The sequence below is a fragment of the Brachionichthys hirsutus genome, chromosome 6 (assembly GCF_040956055.1).
Source record: "Brachionichthys hirsutus isolate HB-005 chromosome 6, CSIRO-AGI_Bhir_v1, whole genome shotgun sequence".
Lineage (NCBI taxonomy): Eukaryota > Metazoa > Chordata > Actinopteri > Lophiiformes > Brachionichthyidae > Brachionichthys > Brachionichthys hirsutus.
Genome location: NC_090902.1, coordinates 11,913,644 through 11,928,736, shown reverse-complemented (window position 1 = coordinate 11,928,736; position 15,093 = coordinate 11,913,644).

Sequence of the window (15,093 nt, the reverse complement as noted above, 5' to 3'; positions counted from 1 at the left end):
GTGTGTGTGTGGTCTGGACTCCTTAATCTTCATCCCTTTTTTTACAGTTCAGGAATGGATTTTGTATTCGAGCATAACTGAAAAATCAACCAAGCAAATCCATGACTCATGTTAGGGAAATGAAAGCAGACAATTCTTTATTCACACATTAGCATTCATTAAAAAAAAAAAAAGCAGCACATTCAGAGAGGTACGAGTATTTTAACCTTATTTGACACGTGCAGTTGAAAGTTGTGGCTTTGCGATGTTTTCAGGGGAGTTTCACCCCGACCGGAGACCGCGCCGCGTCCCTTCAGGCCTTTTTCTCATGGAACTAATATGGAAATGTGTGTTTTTTTTTAAATTCCACTGAAGGATGTCTTGACCTCAGCTCAGGAGGATTTCTTGGCGTTCTGAGAATGACCGGGGGGAGGGGGAGGGGGGGCAGGGGGAGACATAAGGTCCCCTCTTTAACATTTATCATCAACCGATGCCAGAAAACACAACTTATTCAAACATCCCAAAAACACAGCGGACGAGTCCACGTCGGAGGAGGAAATCAAACAGGCTTGTAAATGCAGCTGCTGAAAACAGTCCCGTTAGGAGCAGTCGCTCTTTTTCTGTTTTGTTTAATCATTTGTACTTGTCTTTTCAACGTCGTTCCCGATTGAGCATCGCATCGAGGGGGAGGAAAAAAAGTGAACAAAAAGTGAAACACGCTCCCTTAAACATTTAATGAAGACATATCTCGTCCACTTACAGCTGGAAATAGATATCATAGAGACGACAACAAGAAAAGGAAAGAGATACGTTCCCCTCGCCTTTTATTCCTATTCCTGAACGAAGGCGCTGCCGTGTCTAATTCCATCAAGCTTGTTTGCATCATTATGCATTCTCATTAAAGACGAACAGAAGTTTTCCATCTGGAGAAGCAGAGCCCCTGTTTACAGTCTCCTCTTCCTCGCCTCCCGTTTCAAACATATAGATATTCTCTGAGGCCTAAGTGAGCTTGAAGAGAGAAACGTGGTGTCTGTTTTTTTGTATCCCCATTTGTTCTTTCCCTCATTACGTTCCCCGCTTTATGGGAAGTAGAAAACAAAAGACGACATCTGTAATTACCGCATGACTAAGGCGTAAACTCATAGGACGAGGCGCTGCTTTCAGCAGCAGGCTAATTGTCACTACCTCCCCCCCCCGCCCTTCTCCCTCATTGCCTGGGTTACATGATGGCTCCCAGTCAGACACGTGATGGCGCACGTACACGCATGCATGCACGCAAACACACACCCACAGGGACGGACCCATGCTGTGTCCACATCAGAACAGTTTCCCAATGTTGCTTATTTTGTTTATTGATCTATTTATTGAGGAGGAGTGACATCACAGCGCGTGACAACACTCGGTTCAGGTAAAGGAACGCAACAAAGAAACTCCCCCCCCCCCAACCCCCCCGACCCAAGCAGCACCTCATTTCAGCAGCCATGTGTTAAAACTACTGTGTGCAACTTGCCAGCCGCAGCCTTAAGTCAAAACCGCATCGCCGCTGCCATGAATGGCATCTCAGGCTGGGTCTACACACACACACACACACACACACACACACACACACACACATCATTCCACGCATTACTCCCCTTAGTTCTCCTTTTGATGTGTCAGAGAGCGAACTAGCCACTGCGCCACAGTCTTTTGTTTTTTATTGCTCACACAGCAATGTGTGAGTATATAAATATATATTTGTGTGTGAGGGGGAGAGAGAGGACGGGAGAGACAGGGGGGTTGCTCTTCAAAGGCAGCAAAGGGGGCGAACTACTTAAGGCCTATTAAACCTGGAGCTCTGTTCATTGTAGTCCGGAGTGAGAGCGGTGCATGCTGAGGCAGACAAAACGGGGAAAGCCTACCTTTGAACTGGAATCGTGTGGGGAGCTTACATTTCCACAAGTGCTGCAGAACTGAAAACAATGTTTTGCCGAGTCCCCTGATATGTGTTTTATCTGCTAAGGACCGGCTAACAGAGAATCTGTTAGGGCTTTGCCTGAGCGGTGTGATATTCCAAGTCAACAGTACATAATCCAACATACTGTGATATAAAATAAAATATGACCATAGCAACTCCCCGGGGCGTTTTGACTCATAGGTTCAATGCCTGTCTCTCTCACGCACACACACACACACACACATTCTGGTAGAAATTCCTATTGCACACACACACACACACACACACACACGCATGCACCACAATCTCCCTCTGAAACGTGAACACACAGTTTTATTTCCAAGTCAATTCAAGTTCAATTTATTCAAATCATGACAAATCACAACAAGCTCACCACTCTTCCCAGAGGGGAGCAGGTCTACACACTTCTTTTAGTCTGCAATGACTTGTTGCAAGCTCACGACAGCAAGCGCCTGGCGACAGTGCTGAGGAAAGGGTGCCTTTTAACAGGCAGAAACCTTGAGCGGGCCTGATTCAAGGTGGGCAGCTCTGGCCGGAACAGCTGGGTGAAAGAGATAAAAGGAGTGATGCGGAGAAAGGCAAAGAGAAATGGGGAGGGAATGGATGTGAAGATCAAGGACATGGATATGAAACCACAATAACAGCTATTATGTATTTATTTTTAAACATAACTACTAAAATAACAACACTGATTAAAATGATGATGACGATGATGCCAGTTGGTGTCAACCATGGTACGAGCAGTAGATCCACAGTCCAGGGTAACCTTCAGGATGATAAAGCAGAAAGAGTGGATAAAGGTCTAGGGAAGGAGAGGGAGAGAGGCGCTCAGGGCATCATGGGAAGACCCATAATCCTACATTAGCATAGGTTAGCCTAAGCTAGTCGCGATAAGCTTGAGCCAAAAGGGAAGTCTCAAGAGTATTCCTCTTCGATGGAGACTGCAGCTGCTCATGATCTTAAAGTAGAAGAAGCAAGCCTCACCCACAAATCAATACTTTAACGGAGTTTCACACCTCATGCTGAGCGCTGCCCCCAAAGGTGAAGAAAGGCATGTCTCAGGAAGAGGCCTGCCAGGGTAGCTGGTACTTTATATCGCCGAGGTAACCATCGCCGTTATCCGTGGGAGCGAGCAGGACGCATTCATTCTGATCAACGCAATCTGAATCAAGAGAGCATTTATTCCAACCTGAAAGGTTGTTTTTTCCAAATAGAATATACCTGGATTGAGTTCCAAATCCTGTTCCAAATAAAAAAGAAGCACGCTGAGTGCAAGTCCTGTGGTAATGATATATGTGCCAGTGTTGGATTCATTTATAGAGTGGGAGTGGAACACTATTGTTAGACCATAATTCAAACAACCTGCTTCTTTCAACTATGCTAGATGAGACTCCCGGGAGGATATAGTCATCTGCATTATGTGTGTGTTTGCACATTCCATGCACAAACACACACACTCACAGGCGTTTTGCAGATTCCTTTAGACTCACACATATTTTGGTGTTCATGCAGTCCCCAGGGTGCAGAGGCAGGACAAGAGATTTATGTTCTCTGTCGTCCAGACACGGTTCTCCGGCTAGCTCCCTGCTCATTAGGGCTCCTGCATGGTCATACGTGTTAGTCTAACAAGCTGCATGGAGCCCCCCCCCCCCCCCCCCCCCCCCCACCGCCCTCCCTCCCCCCTATAAAGCCTGATGGATATAAGGGGGAGGGGAGGAGTGCGTTCCCTCCATGCAATAGGAGTCATCTCAACACGTGAAGCATCGCCGAAACAACTTATCACCATCGAGGCAGGATGAGCACTATGATGTTATTTGGTGATCCATCATGGTTAGTCACATTTTATAAGTCCTCGGATTAATGATCTAAAAAAAAAATCACTAAAATGGAAACGTTTGGTTTGCCTTGTTTGTGTGCATGTGAGGCCGGGAGCGTTATCACGGATACAATGGCAAACGAACCAGGAGAGCATGTTGGCTAATCCCTGTAGTTACCTGTTGGTAGCGCTGTTGGTATTCCCTGTTGGCTATGGAGGCCCGAGCAGATGTGGAGGCCAAATGAACAAGCAGATGACTTGTTTGTGAGCGAGCGCCTCTGCTTACGGGCCTTATCAGAATTGCTCCTAATCCGGTTGATAATGCTCCCAGACTCTATTTCACAACTCGTGTCTGTGTGTCCTGCCTGCGCTGGGCCATGCCTCAGTGCGTGAGTGTTGTTCTCCAGCAGGGGTACTGGTCCCTGCCAACAAGATCCATGCTTGTCGTGCATTGACTATAGTAGGGGGGAGGGGGGGGGACGGGACTGGGATTTACTTTGTTAAAATACCATTTTGTGTGAGCTCATGCAATAAATTGTAGTATTACACTGCCAAAGAAGCCTGCACTCTGGGATCTAATAAAAAATAATAATAGAAAAATCCTGTTGCCGTTGGAACAATCAGACTCTCTATTAGAGGAATACAGTAATGAGGCAAATGTCACACTCTCAGACTGACATTAAAGCTGTTATCAGAGAAATGATCAATCCAAGCGCGGCTAATAAATAGACTTGCTCAACTCTTTACGGCAAAGACGCATCAAGGTGACGTCTGCATTCAGGAAGACAAATACAGGGAGATGGGAGCGGCGTGTTATTTACAAGCAATGTTTACAAGCTAGAAAGCAATGAGCAATGCTCATGTTGGAGAGCGAGACAGATGCCCCCCCCCCCCCCCCACTCCTCCTCCCCTGACCTGCTCTGTCTTGGCCGTATTTCAAGCACAGGTATCAAGAAGTGGTAAATAAAATGTCTGCAGTCACATTTTACGGACCAGTAAAGTGTAACTTAATAAAGGCAGTGGAATGCCGGCTGTATATTGACTGCTTGAGCAACAACTTGGTGATTCCAAAATGATGGAAGATGCCATTAACAGCATCATTAACGAGCCGGGCTCCATGCGTGTGAAATCAAACGGTTCCATTCAGAGGCCTAACCTATTCCACCAAACCGCAGGAAGTGAAAACAGCGGCCATGGCTGAGGCACAGCCAGCGGTGCGTTCCTTCTATAAGCCTCTTCGGATTCATCGTGCATGCACACTGGGTCATTCACCTCAACAGCTCTGGCAACAGTGAGGAGTGTGATGATTGTTGGAAAGGGCCATTTTATCATCGCAGCAAGTACAGGGTTGCTGTTCATGAGACAGGTCAGCTCAGTCGGGCTAAAGCTGTTTGACTTGGCACGCCGTAAGGGTTTTTAAAAAGATATTTGGAAGATCTGGAGAGGGTTTCACTTTTCTGATATAACATCCAAGGTAAACCGTTTCACTTCCAATGATACAGGACGAGCACAGCAGAGACAGGGAGCGGTGCCATTGTAAATTAATCAGGCTTGTGGAAGAGAAACAGCAAAAAAAAAAAAATGCAATTCTCAAAATAGACAAACCCCCAGCCCCAGCTTGACGCAGGCAAACCCTGGCTGTGATATGGCCGGCGTCCACGCTCCACACAGGGCCAAGGCACATCCAGCGCTGATCAAGTTAGCCAGGTCTGGCACAGCTAACCTCCATGTTGTCTGAGCTGAAGCCAATTATCTGGTATTGTCTTTAACTGCAAAGCATCGGATGAGAGGGGATCAGCGCGGAAGAGTGGCATCGCAAAGTATTTTTTTCATTTAAGGGAAATAAAGACAAAGTCAAGCTTTGCTTGGGGATCTTATCCAGACACGTTTCCTCCGCTGAGTCGCTGTCAAATTTGTGTCTCTTCCTCTTGATCTGAGAACAGAGCGAAGGGCGGCTGTGGTGCCAAACCAAGCTGCTCTGTCTGGGGGGGTGGGGGGGGGACATCGGGCCAGCCGGTCTACCCCGTCCCTTCACTGAGACAGCACTGGGTTTAATTATCCCCAGCTGGGCTTCATCTCCCTCCCCAGCTGGGCTCTGTGTCCCGGTGTCCTCTGCAACGACATCGCAGCACACTGAAGTCAAGGTGAGAAACACATTGAGCCCGAACACGCCCACATGCAGCAACACACAGAGAACACGGGAACGGCCACCGCGAGGACATTACTGCAGATTAGCTGGTTAATTTAGAGGTCAACCAAACAAATCAGCATTACAACGTCCCGCTTTGGTATGACCGCCAAAAATAATCCTAATTAATCCTAAAAAAGAATTATTTATGTTTTAAATTGTGGCGTTCATTGATTGTGTCACATTTCATACTGTGCTCAGGCTATTCCGTTCTTCCCGGATGCTGTGTGTATACACAAATGGGGGGGCACAAAATAATATAACACTCTGTAGGATATTTTGAATTCGAAGCGCTGGCCAAATGGCAAGACCAAATATTATCTCGGTATCCCGTGTTTTATTGTATTTTTAATCAGGGGAAAGATTTCATTGCATCATTTGTCAACCAGAATTGATTTTGGCTCAGTATTTATGGACAGAAAACAGAAATGCATTTGTAAGGATGCCAAGATAGGTCCATGAAAATGTCTTCTCACGCTGACAAGATTCCGAAGGAACCCATTCCTGACAGAGTGGACCCTGTCGCTACAAATGTGTAAACAATTATGAGACAATTTTCACTTAAAGTTAAGTTTACCTTTGGAAAAATGTCCCTTTAGACCAAAACAATCACCTCTTTATTTCTCTATGACTTCTTATTGAGTCTTGGTTCTTTCCTGTGATACTTTCATAATCTTTTTAGTGTTATATAATAAAAAAATATATAAATCTTCCAATAAAAAATTTATAAGCAGGGCTGGAGCTACCAAAGACCAGGGGTGACTCTGGGTTCAGACTTTTACAGAGGCTCAACTCGCATGTACGTACAATTCTAAAGTGAATAAAATGCTAAAGAGCCTTTAAGGTTAGAGAGTCAACGGTTGGCCGTCCTGACTTCATCATCTGCCCTTCCTGACCTGGTTCCTACTGCTCTTGTTCTGTTCTCTTTCTGCCCATTCTAATTAGACACATATTTTATGAGCTAAAGAATTTTAAATTAACAAGACAAAACACATAATGCAATGAGTTCTCTGCTCTGCTTGTGTCTGTTAAGGGATGACCTGAAGCCTAAGCCCCAATTGTCCTCATGTCCTCCAGGCTGCTTGGATTAAAAAATATATATATATATAATATATTATTGTCCGTAGTGTGTGAGTGGTTGTCTGTTTCTGTGTGGCCCCGCGATGCGCTGGCGACGCGCCCGGGGTGTACCCTGCCTCTCGCCCATAACAAGCTGGGATCGGCTCCAGCAACTCTCGTGACTCACAAAGCGGAAAAACGGCTGTAGATGAGGCAATCATCTCATCTACAAGAAAATGGATGGGTATATTATTGGCCTCAAATGGGAAAAATACAGTGTCCATATATATGTATGCATGGAAAATAAAAATCAATGAAGTCTTCATTTAAGATGTAAGTACAAACATCTTTTCTTAAAATGAAATGTCACGACTGACATTGATCCTCATTCATAATGCATTGTCACTTTTTTACAAAATTTAGAGGGAAAGTCCACATCGTTCTCTCAGTACCACATTTGTGTGCAGACCAATAATTTTCATGTGTAGAGATGTAGTATCTGCTCACTTCTAGATCTGTTTAGCCTCCAGTGAAAATATGTTAACATTTCTGTCCAGTAGGGGAAAAGAAGGAGCCGCTCTCCAAGGCTGAATTTGTCAAGATGAGAAGCAGAAGATGCCAACATAAGTCTGTGTTTGAACTCGGCATGAGAGGAAACATCTCTTTGAATTTGTTTTATTGATACAAAATGTGCACAGTTACAATAGAAATTCACATTCGCTTTGAAAATGCCCAATTTCCTCTGGAAAGACTGAGCAGCCGTTACCAAATCACGCAGAGTTCTTTCTGGCTTGTAATTTTAAGATGAGGTCATCTAGGTGTGATGTCATGTCAACCAATAAGGTCATAATATCCATTTTCTCATCATCTTCCAAAAACTGAGCAAGCTGGCCTTTAGTTTCTTCCTTTTTGCCAAGAACATTTTGCTTTAATTTTGAATATCTCAGCAGCATGCTCGAACCCTGTAACTGCTGAAGCTGCGCAACACCGAGCAGCGACTGCGCATCCTGTTTTATTCTTATTGAGAGAATGATTCGTTTTTTCCCTTCTTAATTCCCGTCCATCCAGAACCAATCTATAGTATCTCCACACCTATCAAGAGATTTCACTCTTTTCATAAGTATTGATCTACTATGTGAGGGGAGCAAAGAGGTTCCTCATTCTGGCACAATTCATTTTCAACATTTTTACTGCAGGTAAGTTTCTTCCAAGCATCCATATTTACCTTCATAATGACATGAAATATTTACATTTTTGACAACTGCAATAGGATCTGTTAAAATAAGGCAAACTGGCCTTGTAGAGCGTTTCACAGGAAGAATACATTTCTTCGTCCAGCCATCTCAGACAGTTTCGGCTTTCAGCTTTCTAATTTTTGCTGAACAGAGGGCACAAAATACATTGACGTATAGAAGCATGCTGTAACGTGCTGTTGTGGCAGCTTTGCAACAGGATAGTTCATTATTTCAAAGGGCTTTTTTGCTCAGAGAGAAACCTTTCATGGACCAGATTTGGCCTGCAGCCCGATAATTGGTAATCCCTCAAAATAGATGGGTATATATGGATATAAAGGTACTGTAAAGGAAACCAAATTCATGATGAGACGAGAGAAGATAGGATGGGATGAGATGGGATGAGATGAAATAAGATAAGATACGCACATGCACACCAAGTTCATGTGAAACAGTGCACATGACTGATCGGATTACTGAAATATGTTGGGGGGACATGCCGCAACACAACGATTTATAGAAGCAATGACTGCATGTTTTGTTTTCTGTAAATTTTGTATTAATAAATAATAAACTACTTTTCATAGATTTTTTTTTTTTAAAGATGCTGGATGCCACCCCGATTATAAGACATGATAAGATACTGTGCTCTTTGCTGCCTTCACACACGGCTTCATTCCTGCACCACATCCACACACATGCACATGCATTCACTCGCATGCACACAGTAGTGTGAAACAGATGTGGCCTGTGGAGATAAGAGTATCACCGCCCCATGCTGGTTCCAGAATGACACAAATGCCTCTGAAGGCTGTCCCAGTGTGCAGCCTTTGCGTGAGTACTCATCCAGCAGTTCTGATTGATTCCAAATCTGACTGGCTTTGACTTGGTCCATCTGTGCGACTGTCCTTGGCCTGGGTTTAGGGCTGTGGAGTTATCACACCGAGAGGCTGTTGGGGTCATCACAACCCTCTCTTTCCATATTTCCACTTTTTTTGATGGGAGCCAAATGTTGCGCTGGAATCCCTGTGTCTGTCTGCCTTTGTTCCCGTCTCTCACCATCCTGTCCGGGGCTATGCCAGCACAGCTGTGAGCAGCAGCGTGTAATAAAAGTCTAATGTGAGCAGCTGCTGGGGGTTTAAACTGTAATGAGATGGTGTGTGAGATTACCACACTTCGCTAGTCGCTGAGAGAAAGCTTGGCACCCCGACAACACTGTCCTGCACCCCCCCCAACCCCACCCAACGGTGCAATTACACTTTAGATATGGCTAATAGAATATCCACACAACGCCTCTAAGCAAGAAGCATAATGAGCTTTAGCTTAGCCTCTTCCCTCTTTCTTGCTCTGTGTCTCTCCGGTCTCCCACATGCCCACAGCTGTACTGTACAGAGCATCCACCCCGAGGAGCTGCTGCAAACTGCTCGGGGCTGATCTAAGAAACAGAGACAGCAATTCTGAAATCAAAGGCGCGCCTAGTCAGAGGATTCCCACAGATGGGACAGCAAATCTTTTTTTTTTTTTTTTTTTTGCAGCCTGATCGCTGGAAACACTGTTTGCCAGTTTACATCAGCCCAACAAATAATCCAGGCCTCCAGTCATGCATGGCTGAAAGCCCTGTGTCAACTTCATTAGTCATCATGGGGGGGGTGGTACAGGATGCATGCATACCGACACTCAATAGAGGGCTTACAATGGAAAGGAGGCCTGCTATGGAGTTGCTTTAGGCCTGCTGTGGAGCTTTTGTCAAGCACTACATTATCATTCATGCCCCCCCACCACCAACTTATTATGTTGAATAGTTTTTATTAACAACTCTTACTGTGCATGCGTGAATCTCATTTATTTTAGTTCTTTGTTCCCTCTCTCCCCCCCTCCACCGCCCTCTGCCTCATCCTATTATTAGAACCAGGTCCCAGGCATGATGGGATGGATGTAGGAACATAAAAGTCCTTGTTATGATTGCAGCATCTCTCCTCAGAAGTTGTCTTTAATGAAAGCTCAGGGTATATCTGGGCGTGAATCGCCTGTACCTGTCACGGCATGGGCTGTGATAATAGGCCCCAAGGTGCCGCTGCCTCATCACGCTGGAGGAGGAACTCCTCTGAGCGTGTGCTGCTCTTCATTCCCTCACGCAGAAGGCTAAACTCCAGATCCTCTGCTCTGCGGAAAGTGGATATTGTGAATGTGACCCCAGGGAGCAAAGCGGCGACATTTCAATACATGGAACAGTCGGTATTACACCAAACCTGAAGAAGGAGCCTTCCAGACAATTAGTGGAGACTTGTAGAAAGGGATGTGTTGGGTAATTTATGGAGTACGTCTTCCTTCAGTTGCAGCCATGCCCTTGCCAGTGAGTGTGTATATTTCACACAGTGTCCCAATGGGCCGGTTGTGACACTGTTGGCAGGGAGAGAGAGAACTTTTAAGCTCTCTGAGAACTTAAACGTGTGCAAAGTCCATTTCTGCAGGTATTTTGGGACATTTGAGTGAAGCTGCTTCTTCAATTCGAGTTCTTAACATCGCCGTTGCGTCTCCATGTCTGGCTGGTGCCTGCCTCTTGTCGCTGCGGTGGTATTTGCTGGATGTGTGCATTTCAGTGCAGGTACAATCCAAGAGATTTCATGCTTGGCAAATGGCCTGTCACTGTCGCACACTGTAACTGTTTTATCAACACGCCGCAGACAGCCCAAGTTGCATTATAAATTCAAAGGACGATGAAGTCATTACAGTAATATTTGAAGCTGGAGTGTGGCTAGGCAGGCTTATCAATATCCTCCACCCTCCCTCCCATTAGCCCACCTCCTCTTTTTATTATCATCTGAAACAGATATCGTCTGGTGGAGATAACAGGCTGTCATATTTAACGCTACCGCAGCCCTTTATTTAAGCACATTGTTAATTGTCACGTTATTGTAATTTCACCACAGATCCATCTCCACATCTGCACACTGTGATTGTAAAATGACACGAGCGCGATGGAAAGGTGGAACCCGGTAATCCAAAAGACTCCCAATTTACAAAACACCCAAACAAACGATTGCGCTAATGCATCATTCAGCCAACTTCTGTTCTCCTCGTCATCCATTCGCCGCCGCCGCGCTGCAGCTCACTGCTCAACGTGGAATTCTTATTGCCACATGAGATCTCCGAAGTGTCCCGGCTCTCTGCCCCTGAAACGTGTGCTCCAGCTGTTACCACTCTATGGAGTTGTGAGGTTATAATGAGCATGGAAGCAGCTGCTTCCTCCTACAGTAGAGGCCCCTGCCTTTCTAATCCTGATCATTAAGAAGGGAAAAGGGTGTGGGGAGCCAGAGTGCGCAGACTTGTGGGCCTCAGCACCCCGGGACATGTAGAGGAGACTCGGGTTATCCAGCCATTTTATTAGTCGGACAGCAGGTATAGGGCCTTATTGATCCGGCTGAAGTGGTTGAAAAGGATCAACTTATGCAAGACAGCTGGAGCAAAGACTACAAAGAGGTACACCGGTTCCATTTTCATCTGGTTTGTCCGAGAACCCGACCAGAGTTTCGACCCTTCCAGTAATTGTCCTGCCACCGCATTAAGAACTTGCTCGGCTGAGAAAAGAAGACACAGTGGGCGATATGACATCCCTCTCTTCTCACACCCTTAACATCGCCACGCATAAACCCAATCTTACATTGAAAATATCACATAATGAAATATTTATGTTCTGACCTTTGCCGGTAATAATTTCATGATTTAATTCCCTCAGGCGTTACCTTAAAACACAGAGAGAATACAAAACAGACCGCAAGCAACCAAGGAGCACGAGGAGGCCAGCGATGATCCATTGAGAAGATGACATTTGCATTCATCTTGTAAATATCAACAACGCTCGGGCAGATTACTCACAGGTGTAAAGACTGTGTCGCTGCTCTCCCGCAACAAGCCCCGACTCATCGACACCTCGCTGCGTCTTTCAATGTCACTCTGTAATACTTTAAGCTGAAACAGTTGAGTGAGAGACGTTTCTAAATGAACTGAGCTATGAATCACACACCGTGAACCCAGCTCCATTCGGCTTAAACACGTGCACGCGTATCCCATGGAATGCACGAGTGTGAAGTTAATAGCGTTACCTGTAGAGGAACAAGCCTTCACAACCTTGTCATGGTTGAGTCGACGTGTAACGGCACCCAGAGCTGCAAACTCTAACAAGACGGTATTTGGGAGCAATCTGTCTCTTTTTTGATCTGCATATTAATGTCCAAAGAATGGATGGAAGTCGAGACATGAAAAGCCTTAATAAAATCAGCGGGTAAAAAAGGCAGTCTCATAATTAATCCGGCAAGGAGGAAGGCTTCCACAGACAATGGCCGCACCTCACATTCCTAATTGGAGCCTTTATTGATATTCCACAGACTCTGTAGCCCATCTCCTGAAACAGTGATTAATATTTCACAGTAATAAAAAAGAAAAGCTGTGTTGAGATATGCTCAACTGCCTCCTGCACATCTGGAACAACGAGCTCAGCCAATCAGAGCCCAGAATATGTCAAAGCAGAATCATCACATCCCAGAGTGATAGCAAAATAACAAAACCAAGCTAATTTCTCGAGCAAAAACACAAATGCATGTGCTGTTTCAGGGGGACAAGGTTACGTGTCTTCATGTGGTGGTCTGTCATTGCGTTGGTGCTTTTCCTAACCTCTCCTGACACCTGTAGTCAGGGACCCCCCCCCCCCCCCCCTAAATGTGTAATATTCAATCTTCCTGACAGCTCCACTAATGACCAGGAGGAACCAAAACAGAGGTAATAGGTGAGCCTCAAAATTGCTTTCAAATTATCCCTCATAATGATTCCCTTCCAAGTAATAAAGTCTGCTGTGTGTGTGTGTGTGTGGTTGTGTGTGAGTGGCAGTGTGTTTACATCAGGAGAATGTAGAATGGCAGGGCTAATTATCAGCACTATTAAAGGTAAGTACATCCAGCTGCATCCCGGACAAGTCCTAATGAAGGACAGCAGACAGGCTGGACTCTTTCATCTGTCGTCTGTTGTTGGTCAATATCCACACCTCCGGGCTGCTGCTCTGGATCAGCTTCAGCCCGAGTCCGAGGAGAAACTTGAACACCTCACGGAGGGGTTGCCATTATTTCCTTATGGTTCTGTCTCTGTAGCATGTGGTGAAGACTTAACTCACCCAAAAAAAACCCATCTTTATGCACCTTAGAATAGGTTTGAATCATCATCAGATGATAAGATATGTGTGTGCTGCACAAATGAATCAGTAGCAAGAAGACACAATAGCAACATGGAAAAAGAAACGGGAAAATAAACAACACAAGACCGTATCCAAAAACGTAAAGTAAAGTTTGGAAGACAGATGGATGAAAGAATCCCATTATCATAAATATTAAACCAGTGAAACCTCTAAAAACAACCATATGCTTCGGAAAGGATGATTGACTTGAAAATGTGAATGAAGGGAGACAATTTGATCGAGAGCAGAAGGCTAGCCCAGATTCCCGGAGCGCCCACTTCAGAGACGCGAGCGCCGTCATCCACCAGCCTTGATCTCGGAATAGTGAGACGCATTTATTCTTTGTGGAGGAGGCCTTGAGCTGGAGTGGGAGATTTCAGTTAGACGCAGAGGTGTTGTCCCATTTAAGCCTTTAGAAGTAAATTAATTTACATATGAAGATAAATTAATTCTCACACTGCAAAAAGAAAAGTATTTTTTCACCGAAAATGTATAATGATGTCTAAAAGCATTTTATTTAATCCATGTGACGCCATCACTTGTGAAATATATCCCCACATAAAATTATATTTTACATATGATTGTATGTTTAATGATAAAAACGGTGACTGTAGGAATATAGTGTGTTCTGATATGAGAATTAAGGATTGTTAATGACGCACTGAAATATCTATTAATTATCAGACAAACATTTTTTATACCTGACTAATTACAATTGAAAACTTCAAACATAATCAAGCATCATTACCACATTGTGTTCATGTTTCATAAAATAATATTTTGTAAAATATTTGGTTATAACTGAGAAATTATGTGACGGGGAAACGCAGTTAAACAGGAAATAAAATACAAAAACAAACTTGATTATTGTGCAAATTCTAATTGTGTGCAGCACTATTTTGCCTACAAAATAAAGAGGGAGGGAAAAGGTCATATATCATCCCTTTTTATACAGGAGGCAGAGTAATGAAAGACCCTTCTCTGTTTATTTACACGGGACAAACCAAAGCATAACTCGTCTTCGGTTTTATCCTTCGCCTTGCTGACGCTGATTCTGCTCTGCTACTACGACTGCTCTGCTGGCTCAGAGGCAGAACAATGAGCCCATTACATGCAAGTACATGTATGTAACATTTACAAACGGTCAGGCACAATAAAGGCTCCACAGCTCTGCCATGATAAGGCTCTCTAAAAGGGCTGCTGTTGGGGTTGCCCAGTCTTGGCTTGTTATTAGTCATTTTTAGATGTTATTTTACATACTACTTTTGTACACCAGCATTTTTGCACATTATGCAAAATGTTTCTTGCTTGCAGAGAATGCTCCTCCATAAGAGGGTGTTGGTTTAACACACACAGGATGTATGCGTCCCAACACTGCAGACATTTGGCTCGTTGCATAGAGGCCACCCTCCTGGACTTGCAGTTGAATATATTTCATCTTCCTAGCGCTCTGTGTTGTGCACCAACGTGCAATACATCACTCTTTATTTCCCCTCTAATGCATGTAAAACAGCAATTTGTGCTTTTCAAATCAGTACTTTGTATACATCACCTTCAACGCGCAAGCACACGCACCACTTTCATCTCTCACATTACAACGAATGTAAGTGCTCTTAATTTTCCCCAAAAGCCGGTGAA